This window comes from Lithobates pipiens, unplaced genomic scaffold, assembly GCF_037356315.1.
Source record: "Lithobates pipiens isolate NorthernLeopardFrog02 unplaced genomic scaffold, aLitPip1_a1.2 Scaffold_22, whole genome shotgun sequence".
NCBI lineage: Eukaryota > Metazoa > Chordata > Amphibia > Anura > Ranidae > Lithobates > Lithobates pipiens.
The window spans coordinates 140,929,396-140,953,179 of NW_027507784.1; the positions used below are offsets into that span (position 1 = coordinate 140,929,396).

General features: G+C 42.8%; 1 protein-coding gene across 2 annotated transcripts in view; it reads right to left on the bottom strand.

The window, feature by feature from the left end:
• Positions 1-23,784, bottom strand: part of ADARB1 (adenosine deaminase RNA specific B1) — a 244,601-nt gene that overhangs the window by 187,494 nt on the left and 33,323 nt on the right. For both annotated transcript variants that reach the window (XM_077448405.1, XM_077448406.1), the window contains exon 2: positions 2,278-2,331. The gene's annotated coding sequence lies outside the window, so the exon portion shown is untranslated. The remainder of the gene's footprint in view (positions 1-2,277; positions 2,332-23,784) is intronic.

Below are 23,784 nucleotides of genomic sequence, written 5' to 3' on the forward strand. Positions count from 1 at the left end.
GGGATGCACCGAAATTTCGGCCACCGAAACATATCGCCGAAAATGGCTCTTTCGGCAAAAAGCCTAAAGAAGATTTTTGCCAATACTGGTGCCGAAAATTGGGCGGGGCTTGGCCCCGTCCCCGGTGCTGCCCATCACAGGGGTGTCATTCTGTCTTTACTCTCTCCTCCTCCCCTCCCTCCCCACCCATGCTGCAGGCAGCCCGTGGGGTCTTGCTGTAAAGTCCCCTTCTCCCCAGCGGTGGCTGCATATGGCTCCTCAGCCGATGTGTAAATATATATGGGCGCGTTTTATATCTGTGCATGTTTTATTTATGTGTGTGTGTTTTTATGCACTGGAGAGGCACAGGCAGGCTACATGACAGGCACTGGTAGGCTGCATTGATCTCCTGTACCATGTCCCCAGTCTCTGACCATCTCCTGTATAAACATTTTTTTTTTAAAAAACAGTCAATTTCGGTATCGGTGCTGTTTCGGTATTCGGGATCAAGGAAGATTTATTTTCGGTATCGGCACCAAAAAAAAAAAAAAAAATTTTCGGTGCATCCGCAATATAAATCCACACACCCCACCATGCAGCATCTACAGGAACATTTTGGGGAGGTGACCCTTAGAGCCGGTTCACACAGGGGCGACTCAGATCTGACTTCAGGTCACCCCTAGTCGCCTCAGGTCGGACAACGTAAAAATCAATGTAAGTGAATGAAAGCCGTCTTAATGCACACTACTTTAGTCGCTCCGACTTCAGAAAAGGTTCCTGTACTACTTCAATCTGACTTGTAGGCGACTGGTACCCATTGATTTTAATGGAGGTCGCCTCCAAGTTGGATCTCCGTCTACACGGAGGCGACTCACAGAATTATCAGCTCTCAAGAGGGAACTCCACGCCAAATGTATTTAAAAAAATTTGGCGTGGGTTCCCCCTCCGAGAGCATACCAGGCCCTTAGGTCTGGTATGAATTCTAAGGGGAACCCCTACGCCGGAAAAACGGCGTGGGGCCCCCCCCCCCCCCAGATCCATACCAGACCCTCATCCGAGCACGCTACCCGGCCAGCCAGGAAAGGGGGTGGGGACGAGCGAGCGCTCCCGCCCCTTCCTGAGCCGTACCAGGCTGCATGCCCTTAACATGAGGGGTGCCTTGGGGAAGGGGGGGCCCCACCCCAAAAGCACCTTGTCGATGACGACAAGGGCCTCTTCCCGACAACCCTGGCCGTTGGTCGTCAGGGTCTGCGGGCGGGGGGGGCGACATATAGGGACATGACGGGATGATGTCCCCGCCCATTATGATGTCAGTCCCAGTATCCTCTGACATAATGGGCGGGGACATCATCCGGTGATGTCCCTATACAAGTCGCCGTGCGCCGCGTACCTGCCATTGTGACCGGAGGCAGCGATGTGGCAACATAAGAGAAGAACAGAAGACGGCGACAGAAGACCGGGCCACCACTTGTAAAAGAGCTAGAAGGCGCGGCGGCGCGGCAAGGAGAACTGAAGAGGGGGGACAAGACCCCTTGAAGAGGGGGGGGGACAAGACCCCCGAGGTCGGAAGAAAAGGGCGGCGGTGAAGAAGAAAGCCGGGCTCCTCCGCTAGTAAAAGAGCTAGCAGAAGATAGCGGAGAAGTCCGGCGAGAAGAACCCCGGAGCTGTGCAATAAACTATTTTAACCCTTGTGTGTTGTGTTTTTTTGTACTTTTTTTTCACAGGTGAAAGGGTAGGGGTACATTGTACCCCATACTCATTCACATAGGGTGGGGGGGGCCGGGACCTGGGGGCGAGGCCCGCCCTTGCCCAAGGCACCCCCCATGTTGAGGGCACGTGGCCTGGTACGGCTCAGGAGGGGGGGGTGCCGGGTAGCATGCTCGGATAAGGGTTTGGTATGGATCAGGGGGACCCACCACGCCATTTTTTTGGCGTAGGGGGTTCCCCCTAGAATCCATACCAGACCTAAGGGCCTGATATGCTCTCGGAGGGGGAAGCCATGCCATTTTTTTTTTTTTATTTGGCGTGGAGTTCCCTCTTCAGAGCTCATTCTCTGATTGGCCACGGCAAAAGTCGCCTGGCCTGGGGTGACTTAAAGTCGTGTTGTAAGTCGCCCCAAGCCATGTCCAAGTTGCCTCCAAAAGTCGTGCTGAAAGTCGCGTCGCCCCTGTGTGAACCTGCTCTTAATTTCAGAAGTTTAAATAAAAAAAAGTTAACATTTATAAATACCAACAAATAAAATGCGATAGCAAAGTGTAAAACAGAGGGGGGAAAAAATAAAAATAAAAAAATACACACCTGCAAATTTTTCAGGTAGGTCCGGTTTTCAAAAGGCGTTCAAGCAAGCGTAGCCTACAAGAAGATAAAAAGAAATAAAATAAGAAATCTATTTTTGGAATTTGACAGCAGATGGCTCTAGAGCAGTAATCCTCTTCTACAGACCACAGAAGAGCTGGCTGATTCAATACCATTTTACATATAGTGAGATTGCACAGATCCTCAGTGAGGTAGAATGCCAACATTGAAAACTGCAGTATACCAACACATGATAAAACACCACCATCTCAGTTTGCTTGTATATACCAAGGTATCTGCCTATTGTTTGTTGGATACACAAATACCAAAAGCATTACCCAAATCGGCCTTCCCTGACCATTTTTGCAAGGTAGCAACATACTAAAAATCAAGTTTTAAAGTTTTACAGGGAAAATATAATACATAAAAACGTAAAGGAGTATTTTATTCACTATAAAATCTACAGTGCCTTGCGAAAGTATTCGGCCCCCTTGAACTTTTCAACCTTTTGCCACATTTCAGGCTTCAAACAAAGATATAAAATTTAAATTTTTTGTGAAGAATCACCAACAAGTGGGACACAATTGTGAAGTGGAACGAAATCTATTGGATATTTTAAACTTTTTTAGCAAATAAACTGAAAAGTGGTGCGTGCAAAATTATTCAGCCTTTTTACTTTCAGTGCAGCAAACTCACTCCAGAAGTTCAGCGAGGATCTCTGAATGATCCAATGTTGTCCTAAATGACTGATGGTGATAAATAGAATCCACCTGTGTGTAATCAAGTCTCTGTATAAATGCACCTGCTCTGTGATAGTCTCAGGGTTCTGTTGAAAGCGCAGAGAGCATCACGAAGACCAAGGAACACACCAGGCAGGTCCGTAATACTGTTGTGGAGAAGTTTAAAGCCGGATTTGGATACAAAAAGATTTCCCAAGCTTTAAACATCCCAAGGAGCACTGTGCAAGCGATCATTTTGAAATGGGAGTATCAGACCACTGCAAATCTACCAAGACCTGGCCGTCCCTCTAAACTTTCAGCTCAGGCAAGAAGAAGACTGATCAGAGATGCAGCCAAGAGGCCCATGATCACTCTGGATGAACTGCAGAGAACTACAGCTGAGGTGGGAGAGTCTGTCCATAGGACAACAATCAGTCGTACACTGCACAAATCTGGCCATTATGGAAGAGTGGCAAGAAGAAAGCCATTTCTCAAAAGATATCCATAAAAAGTCTCGTCTAACGTTTGCCACAAGCCACCTGGGAGACAAACATGTGGAAGAAGGTGCTCTGGTCAGATGAAACCAAAATCGAACTTTTTGCCCACAATGCAAAACGATATGTTTGGCGTAAAAGCAACACAGCTGATCACCCTCAACACACCATCCCCACTGTCAAACATGGTGGTGGCAGCATCATGGTTTGGGCCTGCTTTTCTTCAGCCGGGACAGGGAAGATGGTTAAAATTGAGGGGGGGAAGATGGATGCAACCAAATACAGGACCATTGTGGATGAAAACCTGTTGGAGTTTGCAAAAGACCTGAAACTGGGACGGAGATTCATCTTCCAACAAGACAATGATCCCAAACATACAGCAAAATCTACAAAGGAATGGTTCACAAATAAACGTATTCAGGTGTTAGAATAGCCAAGTCAAAGTCCAGACCTGAATCCAATTGAGAATCTGTGGAAAGAGCTGAAAACTGCTGTTCACAAACACTCTCCATCCAACCTCACTGAGCTCGAGCTGTTTTGCAAGGAAGAATGGGCAAGAATTTCAGTCTCTCGATGTGCAAAACTGATAGCGACATTCCCCAAGTGACTTGCAGCTGTAATCGCAGCAAAAGGTGTCTCTACAAAGTATTAACGCAAGGGGGCCGAATAATTTTGCACACCCCACTTTTCATTTTTTTTATTAGTTAAAAAAAAAAAAGTTTCAAAAATCCAATAGATTTCGTTCCACTTCACAATTGTGTCCCACTTGTTGGTGATTCTTGACAAAAAATAAAAGTGTTATATCTTTATGTTTGAAGCCTGAAATGTGGCAAAAGGTTGAAAAGTTCAAGGGGGCCGAATACTTTCGCAAGGCATTGTATTTCTTGGAGCCCTTTTAAGGGCATTTGAATTTAGACTTGTGTTATGGCACCTTAAGAAATGGCCAGCACAGCAAACCCTGCCCACAACCATCACACCCAAGTATTGTAACAAAGGTAATATGAAAAATAATGGGAAGGCCCCCTCATTGGGTTCTACAGCTAGGGGAGGAAAAAAAAAAAAATGTAATTTCTCTTTGATTAAGGAACACAGGAATTGTTAGACTGTCAGAACTTCCAAGAGATGAGCCCTGATTATCTGCTTGGTAGAACTTCAAAAAACAAAAAAACACAAGGTGATAACCTTGCAAACTGGGAAGGGTTTGCAGCCGGTAGCATCCTAGTTAAATATTATCGAGAGTTGGTCTAAGAGACTAACACTTACAGATTGAAGAATTTGGACATCAACTGCACATGAGAGCTGACAAGAGAACAAAACCAGAAGGTTTAGGAGACCGGTGCAGCTGAAATTAGCCATTTGTCTATGTGTACGGCGCATTTTAACAAGGTATAAAAACAAAGGCTGTAGCAGTCTATGGGAACAATTTGAGGCTGGGTTCCCACTAGTGCAATCTGGATGCATGGAATTCGCACAGCAGGAGATTGTGACCGTCTCTCATTGGAGCCAGCTCACATATCTCTACAGCGATCGCTGGTGCGATTTGCATAGAAACCCTGTGTGTCTTGGCCCATTTCAGGTCCGAATTCAGTCAAACATTTGGGCTGAAATCGGACCTGAAACCATGAAGGAGGACGCACCAGACCCTGCTGTGAGCCACTGCGTGCGCATATGTGAACCCAGCCTAAAAAGGTTAAAATCAATCTGAAATTCTCTTTCTAAATCTGACATGTGCTCAACTTCTGTCTTTGAAGAGGAAGTGGTAATGACCCATAGTTTCCAGCAGAAAGCTGAACCTTTGCTGGCACATGCAGAGACTCCACTTTTGTTCCTTAGAGATAGAAATGAAAAATACTAAAACATGTTAAAAAAAAAAAAAGAAAAAAAAAAAAAGGTTAAAAAGAAATTCAACCGTCTGGATGTACAACATTAAAAGGCAATTAGAGTGTCTAACAGTGCCACACAAGAATGCTGGAGGGAATCCACTGGTTACAGAGATCGATAAGGTGAGCACTGGTAACCCCTGCATCAAGGTAGGTGAAGCTGCAGGGGAATTGCATTTGAAGGGGACCCCAATGAATCATGATAAAAAATAATGTAGCTGTTCTATACGGCATATTATGTTTAAAAATGTTTACGTTTATGAGTAAAGAGTATCCAAAACCTATTTAATAAAGCTGAGACCGTGCCAACATTTTCTGGAATTTGAATCTTTTATTGTCCAGTTATTAGGTGAATCTGACAAAAAAAAAAAAAAAAAAAAACAACCCACACTCTTTCATGAAGAATGTTGGGCATTTGACAATACATCTTTAAACTGTTTCTTCAATTACATATCCATTTATGGCTTTATTGAAAAATTTAGAAACTATCCAAAACAAAGCATAGTTTTAACGTTAGAAACCTGTTAAAGGTCATTTTAAAAAAATTGGCATGCTGTTAAAATATGTAGTGTTGGAGCATGCATAAACATTCCACTACTGCACTCCAAAATAAAATTTTCCAATGGGAGTGGGCACCAATTAAAACATCTATGGTTAACATTTACATTATATTAATTTCCACATTGACTATTATTTCTAGATGATTCCTGCTAATCTGAATTATCTTGACGTTTCCAAACTTGGTATGTGAAGATCCATTAGAATTACACATACACACACTGACCACTTTATTAGGTACACCTTGCTAGCCCCAAGTTAAACCCCCTCTTTTGCCATCAGAACTGCCTTAATTCTTTGAGGCATAGATGCAATAAGGTGTTGGAAACTTTCAGAGATTTTGATCCATACTGACATGATAGTGTCATGCAGTGTCATGCAGTGTCATGCAGTGTCATGCAGTGTCATGCAGTGTCATGCAGTGTCATGCAGTGTCATGCAGTGTCATGCAGTGTCATGCAGTGTCATGCAGTGTCATGCAGTGTCATGCAGTGTCATGCAGTGTCATGCAGTGTCATGCAGTGTCATGCAGTGTCATGCAGTGTCATGCAGTGTCATGCAGTGTCATGCAGTGTCATGCAGTGTCATGCAGTGTCATGCAGTGTCATGCAGTGTCATGCAGTGTCATGCAGTGTCATGCAGTGTCATGCAGTGTCATGCAGTGTCATGCAGTGTCATGCAGTGTCATGCAGTGTCATGCAGTGTCATGCAGATTTGTTGGCTGCACATCCATGATGCAAATCTTCCACCACATCCCAAAGGTTCTCTATTGCAACGTTTCTCAACTCCAGTCCTCAAGTACCCACAACAGGTCATGTTTTAAAGCTTTCCATTACTTTGCGCAGGTGATTTGCTCAGTTTCACTGCCTTTGTGATAATTACTAAGGCAGTGAAACTGAGCAAATTACATGTGCAAAGTAATGGAAAGCTTGAAAACATGACCTGTTGTGGGTACTTGAGGACTGGAGTTGAGAACCCTTGTTCTATTGGATTAAGATATGGTGACTATGGAGCCCATTGGAGTACAGTGAACGCATCGTCATGTTCAAGGAAACAGTTTGAGATGATTTGAGCTTTGTGACATGGTGCATTATCCCACTGGAAGTAGCCATAAGATGTGAGACAGGTGTGGCACCCGGTGTGGTCTTCTGCTGTAGCCCATCTGCTTCAAGGTTCGATGTGTTGTGCATTCAGAGATGGTATTCTGCATACCTTGGTTGTAATGAGTGGTTAGTGAATTACTGTTGTCCATCACCCCGAACCAGTCTTTCTATACTGTCCGTGATCACACAAACCAATTATTATACACTTAACGGAATTTTTTTTTACCAAAAACATGTAGCAGAATACATTTTGGCTTAAATTTATGACAAAATTTGATTTTATTGGATTTTTTAAAATAGAAAATAGTTTTTTTTTTCCAAATTTTCGCGCTTATATCACAAAAAATAAAACGGAGTCGTGAATAAATACAACCAAAATAAAGCTCTATTTGTGCAAACAAAATGATAAAAATTTCATTTGGGTAAAGTGTAGCATGACCGCGCAATTGTCATTGAAAGTGCGAGAGTGATTAAAGCTGAAAATTGGGCTGGGAAGGAAGGGGGCGAAAGTGCCCTGTATTGTAGTGGTTAAAGGCCCCCTATGCTCCATCCAGAATGGGGGCAATCTAATACAGGTGGTGTGTTACTGGCCATATCACCAGGTGGAAACAGAGGGGAAAATGGCCTAAGGCCCTTTTCACACATGCGGACAGCATGTCCGTATTTCATCCATCCGTGTGCGGATGAAATACGGACATACATGCATTCCTATGGGATAGCGGGTGTCTGCAGATGAGCAAGCGGATCATCACGGGGTGGATCATTACTGATCCGTCCCGTGTGAAAGGGGCCTAAGAAAAACAAAATGCAGCCACCACATCCGATTGGTAAGCCGCTATTACATTTGGTTTGGAGTTTAACCACTTCAGCCCCAGAAGATTATACCCCCCCTCCTGACCAGAGCACTTGTGTTTCTTCTTTCATGTTGCTTTAACCAACAATTGTGCGGTCGTGCAACGTTCTACCCAAACAAAATCAACGTCCTTTTTCCCACAAATAGAGTTTTCTTTTGGTGGTATTTGATCATCTCTGCAGTTTTTTTGCGCTAACAAAAAAAAGCAACCAAAAACAAAATAAAATAAAAACCCACACAATATTTTGTACTTCTTGCTAAAATAATTTTTTTTTTTTTTTTTTTTTTTTAAGAAAGCAAATTTCTCAGTTTAGGCCTATATGTATTTTTCTACATAACAAAAATAATCGCAATAAGCGTATATTGATTGGTTTGCGCAAATGTTATAGCGTCCACAAAATAGGGGATATCTTTAGGGCATTTTTTTTTCACTAGCAATGGCAGTGATCTGCGATTTTATCATGATTGCGACATTATGGCGAATACAGCGGACAATTTTTACACGTTTTGGGGAGCATTGGCATTAATACACCAGTCAGTGCTGTAAAAATGCATTGATTAATGTAAACATGTCACTGGAAGTGAAGGGGTTAACACTAGGGGGTGGCGATCAATGGGTTAATCGTGTTCCCCAATATGTTCTAACTGAAGGGGGGGAGAGTGGACTGACTAGGGGAGATGACAGATCGCTGTTCATACTCTGTATGGACAGACTCACTTCTGCCCTCAGAACCGGGATCTGTACACACACACACAGGTTCTCGCCATGTTACGAGCAATCGCAGAAGCCCAGCAGTCAGAGACCGCCGGGCACTCGCATCGGCTCTGGGGTCGAGCAGCGGATGTGTGCCTCTAGGGACAACAAAAAAAAAAAAATAAATAAATAAAAAAACAAACACACACACACACAATGCAACAATGCCGATTCGCCTGCCTGTGCCATTCTGATGCAGTACCACTGCGACGGCAGGTCGGCAAGCGGTTAATACTGCTTTAAGATGTGCTGAACTAGTTCTTATTTAATAAATCCCGCTTACATATAGCACTCCTTTTCACTTCATGTGGTAGTGCTACTGCCGAGTATGCTACACACATACATGCAAACCCTGCCCTCCAATTATGCAATGCTCAATGTCTGAATGCCAAAAAGTCATATGGGGAGCACACATTGATGTGCAAACACTTCAAAAAAGTCAGCATTGGCATAGAATTTTTGTGAGGGCTGCAGGAGAAACAGCATTATGGAGCTGCCATGAAATCCCCTTCTGGCTAGATAACTGGCTGACAGATTGATCTCCTGTTTTTTTTTTGTTTTTTTTATTCTGACGCAAGTATTGAAAAGTAGTTTTAACTTTACCTGTTTGACACTTGTTCTATGGCCACAACTCATAGTATAGAGGAGAGACTGGTGAATAAAAAAAAAAATCCAGAAAAGTCACACCTGAGTTGCCATTGATACTTTGGATTGGTGCAACTTCAATAGACTTTGAACAGTGATAATGGACACCTGTTGCACTGTATAACATTCAGGTACGACTTTTAGGCAATATTCGAGGGGTTAAAGGGATTATAAAGGCTCACTTTTAAATGAAAAAAACATGTTATACTTGCCTCCTCTGTGCAGTTGGTTTTGCACAGAGCAGTCCGGATCCTCCTCTTCTCAGGTCCCTCTTTGCTGCTCCTAGCCCCTCCCTCCTTAGAGTGCCCCTCAGCCAGCAGCTTGCTACAGGTTGTCAACCAAGCCAAGTCAGAGCTCCGTCTATACATTCAGACACAGCCATGACCTGGCCTCACCCCCCCATCCCCTGACTGGCTGAGACAGAGCAGCGACACTGTTGGCTCCTGTGGCTGTCAAAGTCAGCCAATCAGGAGGAGTGTACTAGATGGCTGAGGGGATAGTGGACATTGCTAGGGAGAGAAGGCGCGCTAGTAATTGAGGGGTGCTGCTACACAGATTTTTTTTCTTAATGCATAGAATGCCTTAAGATTAAAAAAATAAAAATAAAAAAAATAAAAAATAACTGCCATTACAACTCCTTTAACATTGACGTCTATGGCCCTGAAGTTGCATGAAAATAGTTCATGAACTACTTTGAAGTGACTGAAACCAAGTCGCACACATATGAATAGTCATCATTGGAAAACATGGAGAATGACCAGTCATGCAACTTTGGACACCAAAGTGTGAATGAAGCCTGAATGGTTTTGTGCAACAGTTATCCATTATCCGTGGTCAAAGCCACAGACGCATCAAAGTCATGTCAAAGATGCACTCAAAACTAGCATGACTTTGGCATCATACAAGTGTGAATAGAGCCTAAAACGAAATGGCTGTGACATAAAACACAAATGCATGGCATATAAAAGATCGAAATCATCTAATCCAGGAAATTACAATCCAAAAATTCTGCTGGTGATCCCAATCGACAGACCCAATAAATGAGTATTTTACTGGCAATGGCTAGAAAAACGGCTTTAACACTGAGAAACATGCAGCTAAACCACAATCTTCAGGTTTTAAAATACATTTGCTAAAATACTCAGCAATTACAGCATTTTACCAATTACAAAAAATGCTCAAAGGACTGCGATTTTTGTCTGAGTATGGAATTGAATAGACAAACTTCAAATTTAAAATCAAGAAAGAAAAAAGTATGCCTTATCATATAAGTGGTAGACAAACTCAAACAAATTTGCAAGTTATAAATGTTCCAATATGAAAAATATGATTTTATTGTTTGCCTTTCAAACACAGTACTAAAAATATCTGGGGCGGGAACTGTAAGGAACTATTTGGTCAGCAGGTGGCACTACAGGTCTGATGTAATCTACAAACAAACAATTGGTGATATCTGAAAAATAAAATATACCATACATATTAAAAAAAAAAAAAATTTTTTAGGTACTTCTATAGCGCTTTACATATACATTGTACAGTCACATCAATCCATACCCTCAAGGAGCTTAATTTACGGTCCCTAACTCCCATTCATATACTGGGGCCAATTTAGACGGAAGCCAATTAACTTACCAGCATGTTAATTGGCTTCTGTGTATATATATATATATATATACATATATATATACACACACACACACATATACATATACATATACACACATATATACACACACATATATACACACACACACACACATATATATACACACACACACACACACATATATACACACACACACACATATATACACACACACACACATATATATACACACACACACATATATATACACACACACACACACATATATACACACACACATATATACACACACACACACACACACACACACACACACCACCTTCTCAAGTCCTGCGGGAACGCATGGGAACAGAGTTCCTCTTGTAATTTTTCCACAACAGGAACTCAGTTCCCCTTAGCAGCCTTGTCCTGCAAGACTTTGAAGTAAGCGAGCTGTGTGGCAGGTGCTACACCAGCAGCCACCGACACAGCTCACAATAGTAAGTGCCGCACACCTGACCATTCAGGCATTGCCAGTAGGGGGCCCCATGACAGCTTCAATCTACCTGTCAATCACAGCTAGCTGATGGGTAGATCAGGTCCCTGCTGCTAAGAGATTGTATTTAGTCAGACCTCTTGTGATGTGCTCCTCTCCACCGCCCCCTCCTGATTTTCTGTCTCCTCATATTCCCCCCCCCACCCCCCGATTTTCTGTCTCCTATCAAGCCCCCCCCCCCCCCCCCCCCAAGTCTCCTGTATACTTGTTCTGTGTGTCCCACTGAACACCCCCCAATCTCCCGACCCCCCCCCACCCCCTCTATCTTCAGTGCTATATGAGAGCACCCAGATGTGGAAATATTTGAAGGGTTGGAATAGCAGCGAGTGTGTTGGAGCCCTGCAGAGTTTGCAGCCCCCCAAGCTAACATACATCTCCTAAGCAGGAACACATCACTATCTCCCCAAGCATCCTGTCCAGATAATGTGCAGTTAATTTATGACCTTTCCGTTTAACCCTGTGTTATCCAAACTCTGTTCAATGAAAAGAGGAAACTCACCACATAAACACTATATACAAAATAACATTCCCCAATAAAGATCACAACATGATATTCACATGGCAGCACAATTGAATGAATGCTGTTTATTCAGAGAATTACCGTATTTATGTTTGTTGAGGATTGTTTTTTATGTACTAACAGTTAAGCTTCATACACAATATGAAAATTGGATGAAAAATACCACTTTTGAAGAGTTTGTGCATATGAGTATTTTTTTGGGTGGGAGTTCCCACACTTTTTTTCCCCAGGACTTGATAGAGATTATACATACACACACACACCTAAGAAATTTGGTTTATTTTCTATGCAAATGTTTTTCCCCAGCACAAACCATGTACAAAATAAATTAAATGTCCTTCAGTAGCAACAACCAGTAATGATTAGGACATTGGCATTGCTGCAGAGGTTTCCACGGAGCATCGGTCAGAATCAATCTGCATCAACTGTCAAATCATAACAGAAAAGGTGACTTGGGCTCTATTATATGTGGGGCTTTGAATGAATGATACAGCTTGTTTAAGAACTGCATATCAGGAAGATATTCTGGGGAATTCATAAGGGCTGTCAGACACCAAAAGTGGCTGCTTGAGCCAGATTCTTGGATCTGTCAGACCAGTACATGAATCGGTCCTTGCCAGCACTGAGAAAGGAATTTCCACGCTGGCCCACTCCTGTGCACTCCCCACGGGGACTGCTTAAAAACAAGAGCAAGTTACCTGCAGATCCCTACAACTATTCCCATGACCAGGTTTAGTTCCTCCAAGAGATTCCCCTAGTAACTAATCTGGATATATAGACCACCATATCCAAAAGAGCAAATTTATGCATTTAAAGTGAACATCCTTTTAGTATAGAAAGATCACTTGCCTAAGAACACTGCCAAAAAAAAAAAAAAAAAAAAAAAAAAAAAAAAAAAAGGATGAACCACTGTAAAAAAAAGCCAGACCCCTTTACACTTTGAGTGCCAATGTCCACCTGAAGGTGGAGGGATATAAACAGTAATGATTAGAAAAGTACAAAAAAAAAAAGACTGGCCAAGAATTTTTATGTGTGGCATGCGCCAAGCAAAATGTCTTTGGGTGCCGCTTTCTCAAAGGAGACTTGTAAATGGTCTAATATTTTCATGTAATTAACCATAATTTGTCAAGTCATGAGGTAATTAAGCAACTGCATAAATCTATCTCAACCCTGAATGATTGCTGAAAAATATCCTTCAGATGGATGAAATTCGCTTAATGTGTGCATGATCATGAGGCCTTGCAGGTCTCTGCCCATCAATAACTTTTTAAACCTATTCAGACATTTTATTAAAGTTAATATTTTACTTGATTCAGAAAATCTAAAATTTATATAAAATATCCAAGCTCCAGCTATTAACCAACTAATCAAAGAGGCAAAAAATAATATTCCTTTAGTAAATCATCCACAATGTCAGCATTCCTAAGCGACTGGGCCATTTGCCAACATGCTGTTATGCCGGCCACAAAAAACAATCAACTGTTTCGATCAATCTTAAACTGTACTTGTAAATATTTTCTTTTGGTGGGGGCAGCTTTGTTTTCCTTCAGTTGGTTGCTATTCAGTTTGTGAATGCACCATCCCCATGAACAATGACCACATCAAAAAATTTTCTAACCCGCTTGCTCATTTCTCTTCAGATACCACAAAGTGAACAAATATCCATCACTATCTTTTATATGATCAGTATATCAGCCTTTCACATCAGTTGAAAAGCATGGACACCTTTACTTCTCTCCTCCATCCCCCCGATAAAAGGTGGGGCTGTGTCAATAGAGAAAATATAAATAGGGAAATAGGTATTTTAAAGTGTTAGCTTCCAAGAAAAAAAAGCCACAAATAACCGGTACGGGACTATAAAATAAAGTGAAGACACCTTTGTTCAGCTTAAAGAGTAACTCCACTTTTGCTGAGAAAAAAAATCCAATGTCTTTTGCAATAGACACTTTTTCTGTGTTCTATTACTGACACAGATCACCTTATTACAACAATAATTCCTAATGTAAACCTATAAAATGGGGACACACACACACACACACACACACACACACACACACACACTGTTCTTTGCAACATGGTCCAGTTCTGATACTCACATGCCCACTTGTAGATGCTTTTGGCTGTGAACACAGGTCAGCATGGGCACCCTGACCGGTCTGTGGCAAAGCAGCCCCATACACAAACTGCGATGCCAATTATTTTGTCTTTAAACAAAGTTCATGGAGAACGTGTTTACTTCAAAAGCATACACCGCTCAGGCCAACAAGGTGCAATGTCTCTCCAGGTGCTTGCCCCGCATCACCACCATTGCTGTAGTGTGTAGAAGAAAGTGGGCGCACACTGGAACGATAAATTTGCTTGACAGAAATCTGTCACATGCCAGACAGGACCAAGGTTAACATTTCACATGGATATACCATGCTTGTTCACAACATTGGTATAGCTTCACCTTCAGTTACTTAGCCCTCTTTCACTGGAAATCCCCACTGAGCAGGCAGATGACAGGTCCATCCTTGCACACTGCGCAGGGACGGACCTGTCAGAGCGCCGTTCTCCACTATGGGAGATCAGATGACGACGGACATCAGTGTCCATCGTCACCCGATCCGATGACGGATGGAAAAGTAGGTTTTTCCGCCGTCACACTTTCAGATCGGAGCGGGTCGGATGTCAGCGGACATGTCACTGCTGACATCCGACGCTCCAAAGAGGTCTATGGAGCATCAGTTCAGGTCCTCCTGAAAAACTGACAGGCGGACCTGAACAGATCATCTGTGTGAACAAGGCCTTAGGCTGGATTCACACTTATGCAGTTTTAGTGCTTTTTGCATATTTGCACTACAGAACATATTCCATAGGAAACAATGTTAAATGGACTGTAGTGCAAATCTGCAAAATGCATAGATGTGAATCCAGCCTTATAGGCTCCATGCACACTGATGCTCAAAAAAAGCTTTCTCTGGATACCAGATTGCTGGCAGAAAATGCTGGTTGAAAAACGTGCTTTCAACAGCGTTTTGTACTAGCGTTTATGGGTGTTTTCAATAAAAATACACAGAGGACACTCCAAAAATCCCAAACTCCCACAATGCATTGAAAAAAAATAGCATGCCAAACACCAACGTGTGTTTATGAGCGTTTGTCGTTTTTTTGCCGGTGAAAAGCTGTACTTTGAACGCAAATTCCTGGCGTTCGGGAAAAAAAAAACCCATAAACTCCACTGCTCATTAAAAGCTAAAAAACTTCCATGTGTGCATGGACACATAGGCTAACAGAGTGGAGTTTATGGGCTTTTAAAGAAAGTGCCCAAGCTCCAGTTTATGAGCTCCAGTGTGCATGGAGCCATAGTGTGCACCCAAATCTCAAACCACACCCACAACAACCAGTGAAGAAGCAGCCGATATACGTGAACAATCACTTACAAATAGGTTAAAAGCATTTCATAGTCTAGTAACTAGGAAAAAAAATAAAAAATAATAAAACACGAAACGGTGTCACCTATGTCAATGAGATTTAAAAAAGTTTCAGTGAAAAACAGATAAAAACACAGATGACAGACCAATGGAAGCTATATGGACATAACATATCCATCCAAAATATAAATAAAATAAAAAACACACACACACACACACACACACACACACACACACATACACATACACATACACACATACACATACACACATACACACACATTGTAAAAAGAGCCTTTGTTCATGAGAAAAGGCAAAATAATAAATCACAACCGAGTATATCCAGCATTGTGCAAGTACATGTAATTTTGCTACATAAATAACCACATCATAAAAGAAAAATATAAAAAGTAGCAAAAGCCTGCATAATAAGAAATGCGATGTTGCCAAAAAGTTAGTGTAAAGCCCCATACACACACCATCAGATTTTCTGCATATTTTTGTCTTCAGATTTACCAAAACCACGAGGTCAAACCTTAGGAGTTTCAATTTGTATGTAATCAGACAGGCCCTCGCACTACACGGTTTTGGCAAATCTGAAGACAAAAACCAGAAGAAAATCTGATAGTTTGTATGGGGCATAACAGAGGATGCAAGAAAAAACCTAGAGGGAACATTAGATGTAAATGGTGAGTGGTATAAGTACGGTAACCAAAGTTGAAGCTATACCAGTGTTGTGAACAAGCACAGTATATCCGTGTGAAACATTAACCTTGGTCCTGTATCATCTGTCTGGCATGCAATAATAAAGACTGTCAAGCAAACTTCTCGTTCTAGTGTGCGGCCACTTTCTTCTACACACTTCAGCAATGGTGATGAGATGGGGTGAGCACCCGGAGAGAACTTGCACCTCATTGGCCTGAGTGGTGTATGCTTTGTGTCGTGCACTTTGGATATTCTCATTCTGACACCAGCTCAGAAGATTAGAGATACATTGAATCTTCCTCATTATGTCAGACAGTGCAGGGTGTCATCCAGACCTTCAGACAGTCTGATAACCCTTACAGAACCAATGCCCGAGATATTCTAAAACAATTTGGATGGCAATTTGGGTTTGATTAAATTGCCCTTTCGTAATCTTGAAAAATCTATGAGCAAGGAAATTAGAGCATATTGGGACACTAGTACACAGTATGTGGCTCTGGAACAGATCCCTAGAGGTCTATGTATCAAAAAGGTTCCCTACATTTGAATGTCATGATTGATGAAGAGCTTAAAAAGAAATGGACTGATACGCTGTCTACATGTGCCATTGCCCTCATGAACATTATTGCATGTAAAACCAAAGAAATTGATAAAATTACAGAATGAAAATTGTTCTACAAGATGACAATAAGCCACTGTAAAAAATACAGATTTGGACAAAAAAAGGTGGAAAGACTTAGGCCTCATGCACACGAGACGCTGTTAAACGCGTGTTCAGATGCAGTTGGACACTTTTCAACTGCCCCTGAACTCATTCAACGTTATCCTATGTCAGGGGTTGACAAATTTGCTTGGAATCTAGGAGCCAGCTTAAAAAGTTAGGAGCCAGGTCCGTGACGGCGATCCGGACCTGTCCCTGGCCTGACATGGAGACGAGTGAGGGGAAGATAGCAGCGCCGTCGCCACCCCCCCGTCTCCAAGTCATTGCCCATAGCTCTTAGAGGGACATTTTATTTATTTTTTTTCAAATGACAATTTTTTTCTTCAATTGCATTTTAGTGTAAATATGAGATCCGAGGTCTCTCTGACCCCAGATCTCATATTTAAGAGGACCTGTCATGCTTTTTCTATTACAAGGGATTTTTACATTCCTTGTAATAAGAATAAAAGTGACAAAATTTTTTTTAAAAGAACAGTGGAAAAAAAAAAAAAAAAAAAAAAAAAAAAGTTAAAATAAGAAGAAAAAATAATTTTTAAACGCGCCCTGTCCTGCCCGCATATAAAATCGGTGTTCGAACCACACATAGGAGGTAGCGCCGTGATTGGTAGAGCGAGAGCAATAATTATAGCCCCAGACCTCCTCTGTAACTCAAAACGTGCAACCTGTAGAATTTTTTTAAACGAAGCTATGGAGATTTTAAAGGGTAAAAGTTTGTCGCCATTCCATGAGCGGGTGCAATTTTGAAGCGTGACATGTTGGGTATCAATTTACTCGGCGTAACATTATCTTTCACAATATAAAAAATAATTGGGCTAACTTTACTGTTGTCTTATTTTTTTATTAACTAAATTATTTTTCCCAACAAAAGTGTGCTTGTAAGTCCGCTGCACAAATACGGTGTGACAGACAGTATTGCAACAACCACCATTTTATTCTCTAGGGTGTTAGAATAAAAAATATATATATAATGTTTAGGGGGTTCTAAATAAAGGGAAGAAGAGTCAGGTAATATAAAACAGAGGAATCTTCATTAGCATTGCTAGTTTGTCATACCAACGGCGACCACAAGAGGGCGCCAGATTCCATAAGGAATCATAGGACAGCAGAAGGCCTCAAAGCCGCGGCCTAAATTTTCGGCCACCGGCGGAACGGCCTGACGCGATCACGCTGGGGGGGTCCACAGAGACAAGATACCCCCAGCTGTGCTGCCCCAGGCGCGAGGTCGCCATTTCTAGTCGCCAATGCGACCTGGCGCCCGGTTTTGTCGAGCCCTGTCCTATGTGTCCATGCACACAGTCTAGTTTTTTGCCGTTTTTATGCAGTTGCGTTTAACCTAGTTTTTCCAGAAGCAAAAATTTCCATGTTTTAGACGCAAAACGCGGCTCTCGCGTTTAGCCGCGTTTTTAAAGGAACCCAATTTTTTGGACCTGAAAAACTCAGAAATATGATCTGAGAATTACATTTTGCGACCCGACTTTGGGGGCCCATATCTTGGGGCCACTTATTGCCAGGAACCCCATATTCGGTATGCAAACACTGTAGCACTATAAACATATCCAAATTTGAGGTTCCTATCACCAAGTGACCCCGAGATGGGGGGCCCCAAAGTCGGGTCGCAAAATGTCATGCACTTTTCTGCATCAGAGAATGACATTTTGTAACCCAACTTGTCGGTGTAGGTACGCAGCTGCACATACATGTTTGTGAAATATCCAACAGACATTCGCTGTCCCATCAACGGATGGGTCCAATATCGACGAGCTCCGACTCTGGACCTCTCACGAAATTTGTGACGACATGGCTGTCTCATCAAGAGCAACATCAGGAGCATTCCCTGACATATATTCAATATGGGATCCATTTCAAAATATATACCACAGAAAGAGGCAAATGCAAGTGTACAACTGCTCTCTGCTTCTGCTGCTCACTCTAATGAAAATAGCAGAAATAGTTTAAAAAAACATGCTTTGAGAGCTTGGGGAGGGTCTACATGATGTTATCTTTATAGACGCTTATAAACGCAAACGCGGCTAAACACAGCTAAACGAGGCATGCAAATGCGGCAAAACGCTTGTTTCTAAATGCGCATTTCAGCTTTTTTTGAGCAGAGTTTTCACCTGCATCTCGTGTGCATGAGGCCTTAGACTGAAGAAAGATTATTGAAACAGAAAAATTGTTGAGACAAAAATTGGACTACGACACAGATACTGGGGTTGATTTACTAAAGGCAAATCAAATCCCTCTGCACTACAAGTGCACTTGGAAGTGCAGTTGGGGAAGCTCCGATTTTAAATTTTCCTTGCAGAGCTACAACGACTGCACTTTCAAGCACACAGTGGATTTTCCTTTAGTAAATAACCCCACTGTATGTATGGAAGCACCAACGCAATTGGGGTCATACATCTGGCAAACATGTCAGCTTTTCTGATATTGAAATGGAGTATATTAAAGAATCTTTGGTCACCTCTGACGAGGGGTGCAATGGATCATCACTGATCCGAACGGCTCCGCAGTCTCGGCCTTAGCTCCGAAGCGGCAGCCATCTTTCTACACGCAATGTGAACGCTCCGTCAAATAACAGAGATCACTTGTAAACAAACCGGCGCTGTGACGATGCTGGTTCCTCTCTCCCCCCGTGTACAGATCTGTACAGTGGAGGGGAGAGATCAGATGGAAGCAGCGCTGTGGGCTGCATCTGTAGTGACCACAGCGCTGCTCTGTGACAATTGCAGTCGCAGCCATCCCTCAATACCCAGCCCATGCTCAGCCAATATTACAGTTGGGGGGGGGGGGGGATTGTGGATATTACAGTGGGGACTATATGGTGGTGGAATTTTCACAGGTTTTTGCAAATTCAATTATTTCCTGATCCGAAAAATGGTCCTATCCGCGATTCTGATCCGAGGAACAATCCGATCCGTGAGTTTTTGATCCGTTGCACCCCTACCTCTGACTCTGATCATCCGTATACTCAGGCATCCGGTTTAAGCGACCAGATGGAATCAGTACACCTATCCATAAAAAAAATTAAAAAAAAAAAAGGACTACAGAAAGGAAAAGCAAGGAAGTAATCCAATTGGGGCACAAAAAGACAAGGGGGCAGAAACAAGGAGGCTGCTTGAGGTGGCAATCGTTATCCGCCTCGAACTGCTTCATGCAGGACATAGTAGGTACTCCCAATGTCCATCTCTCTAATCGTGCCCTACCCCCGATGAAACCCCCCTACTTTCAAAGGGTTTAAATTTTTGTCCTCAGACACTTCAACCTTTTTGAGACCATTTTGGATATGAACAGAGTCATGAGAAATACAGCACTTAAAATAAAAACATTAAAGTTGATAATATTCATGATCCATGTGTTTTGGATGCGTCTCCCACTGCACACAACCCTAGTGATGTTTCAGTTCACTTTTAGGGACCTGTGTGCGCTCAGCAACAGAGGATCTGTCGTGGGAGGGATGTATGGACAAAGTTAGGCGTGTTGCCTTGACAGCGAGCCATCTGATTTTAATTTGGATGTATGCATTTGTTATGTCCATATAGCTTCCACATTCCATTGGTATGCCATCAGTGTCGGTTTTCCACCGATCATTTTTTTAATCTCATGGATATAGGCGACACTGCTGAGGTTTTTTTTGTTTAATGTTGTGTTTGTATAGGATTGTTCACGTATATCAGCTGCTTCTTCTACACAGGTTGTTTTGGGTGTGGTTTGATTTGGGAGCACACCAAGTAACTGAATTTGAAGCTATACCAATGTTGTGAACAAGCATGGTATATCCGTGCAAAAATGTTAACCTTGGTCCTAGATCATCTGTCCGAAATGCGACAAAAGATTTCCACCAAGCAAACTTCTCGTTCCAGTGTGTGGCCACTTTCTACAAGCATGTTTACTTGCTGCCAAATATATCCCACGACTTTCAGATGCCATTGTAACGAGATAAAATGTCATTCACTTCAACATACAAATATGGGGGGGGCACCAACCTTGTGCATTACAAGGATAAAAAATGTATAAAAAACATAAAATATACTAACAAACGTTTTTAAAATAAGGCTCATCAATGCTCCAGCAATAACAAAAAGCATCTCTAAACACCTACGGCCTGGACCAGATGTCATTGCAAGCAGCTTACGTGTTATGGGGGCAAACCCTCTTCTTCAGAGTCATAGCGATTGGGAGTATATTTTATGTTAAAAAAACATTTTATCCATGGTAATGCACAAGGTCGGTGCGCCCCCCCTGTTCTTTGTGTATGTTTCAGTTAAAAAGAATACCCATTATTCTGAGGAGGGCAGCAAGACCTGCGACATTCCACCGACTTTGCTAAAGGGGTTGGCTGGGCCACTTACTGGAACAGGCACCTGAGCACAGGAGATCGCTTGGCATTATTCACTTAACCCGACAGTGGTCATAAAATTGGGGGACAAGGTGCCCAACAGGCCACAGCCATCAGGAATTCTCATTTTATCCAGAATTGTGCAGCTCTAGTAGATGGTAGGATCAAAGGTTTCCCAGTTAAAACCCTGCCTCTGCTGGCTTGCCTTCTTTCCATAGCACCCTTGTGCCATCTCTACCTCAGGTAAGAGATAAAGACGCACTTGGCAATTCACATGATTTTAAAGAAAATTTACTTCATCAGACCAGGCCACCTTCTGCCACTGCAACATGGTCCAGTTCTGATACTTACATGCCTGCTGTAGATGCTTTTGGCTGTGGACACAGGTCAGCATTGGCACCGACTGGTCTGTGGCTAAGCAGCCCCATATGCAACAAACTGTGATGCCAATTTGTTCTGCTTTAAACACATCAACTTCCTGGAGAACATGCTTACTTGCTAATATATCCCACTGGCTTTCAGATGCCATAGTAACGAGATTACCAATGTTATTTACTTTATTGAGTGGTCATAAAGCAGATTTGGGGGCAGGTGTACAAGAAAAAAAAAAAAAAAAAAAAAAAAAAAAACACCCCAACACAGTATATATTCGTGTATACTTAAAGATCAGAACTTAAAGGATTATATAATTTGCCCATTCTCAAATGTAAGAAAGTTATTATGTAGTGCACATACTGTATAACCAAGATTGGGTGAATTAGATTCTTCCCTTATGCATCTAATTAAAGCCTTCAGACTGTACTGAATGGTACATACATACATACATACCAACATTGGGAGACTAGTATGATGGGGGTACATGGGACCAGAACAGCCCCTGACCCATGTGAGCATGGTAAGTCTAAGGTTACTTTCACACCGATGCACTATATCGCTAAAAATAACGCCTGCAAAGCGCCTCTCCTCTCAAGCCCGAGTGCTTTCACACTGGAGCCGTGCGCTGGCAGGACACTCAAAAAAGTCCTGCAAGCAGCATCTTTAAGGGCGCTGTAGAGCTGTGTATACACCACTCCCAAGTGCCCCTGCCCATCGCAAGCGCCTTAACAGGGGTTAAAAGTGGCCGCTAGCAGTTTTACCGCCGATGGCCGCCCCAGTGTCCCCCAACTGCTACTACCCTTTACTATGTGTATTCTTGCATGCCACTCTAAAAAGGTTCTTACTCTCCTATGCCAATGGTTTCCACTGCTGTCAATCACAGCCAGTGAGTGAATGAGAAGAGAAGGTGGCAGAGCCGAGTCGTGGCACTTCTCGGGTGCTCCCACAGCAAGCTGCTTCTGTGGGGGTACTCGGCCAGAGGAAGGGGCCAGGAGCTCCAGCAGGAGACCTAAGAGCATCAGGGTTGCTCTGTGCAAAACCACTGTACAGAGCAGGGAAGTATAGCCTTTTTTTGAGACACACACACAAACACACATACACACACACACCTTGCCCTTGGGGCCGATTCACACTGGTGCAATGTCAGATCGGATGTGGTTCGCACCGCAATGGGGGAAGAAAAAAAAAAAAAAAAAAAAAAAACACATGTGATCTCTGTGCGATGTGATTTCAGCCATAAAGATCATATGGCTGAATTCTCAACTCGCACAGGACACTTGTCCGCAGCAGAATTGAATCACATGTGTGTTCACACCCATGCAATCCCATTCCTGTCCAAGTTGGCAGATTGCACTGTAATATACAGACTGATTTGGGGGTGTCAACTTTTACTGACACTCCCAGCTGTTCACATAGGGCAGTGTGAACTGCCGCCAGGAAAAATACGATGCGGGAGCTCGCAGGGTACCCACATTGCAGCAGTGTGAACCGCCCCTTAATATCACTTTGAACTTCAGTTAATAAGCCCTTTCACATGGCAGCTGTGTCAGCGGTAAATTGCTGCTAGTTTTGCGAGCACTTCAGCAGCGGTGCCCATTCATTTCAATGGGCTGGAGTGGTGTATACCTCCCAAAGATGCTGCTTGCAGGACTTAACGTCCTGCCACCGCAGTGCCCCAATGTCAAAACACTCGGGCTTTCACACTGGGCCTGCAGATGAGCCATTTTTCAGGCGCTATTGCACCTGAAAAACGCCTCCAGTGCAATAGGGATCAAAGTGATTTTTGAAACAGAAGTGTTAAATCGCCATAATTCATATATATCATGCCACCATTTCATTTTTTGTTTTTAACCCTCCAAGTACCTTATTCACTTTATTTCTGCTGTGCTGTTGTGTGACCACATTATCTTTCCCTGTTCTTTAGAATCTGTAGGGAAAAATCTTGGGGGGGGGGGTCCTATTACTGCTTTAAGAGTCTGTTCCTGCACACAGCCTTCATTGGTGAACATCAGTCACATTTTAACCACTTGGCGCCCACCATATAGCAAAATGACGCCGGCAAATTGGTTCCCTTATCCCGATCGGACGTCATATGCGTGATCAGGATAACTAGCCGGCGAGCGGTGGTGCGGTGTGTCAGTCTGACACACCGCAACTCCAATCTAGATAAAGAGTCTCCGTCAGACTCTTTACCACGTGATTAGCCATGTCCAATCACAGTGTAAAACAGGAAAAGCAGTGTATCAGGTTTTCCTCACTCGCGTCTGTAAGACACGAATGGAGGAGAGCC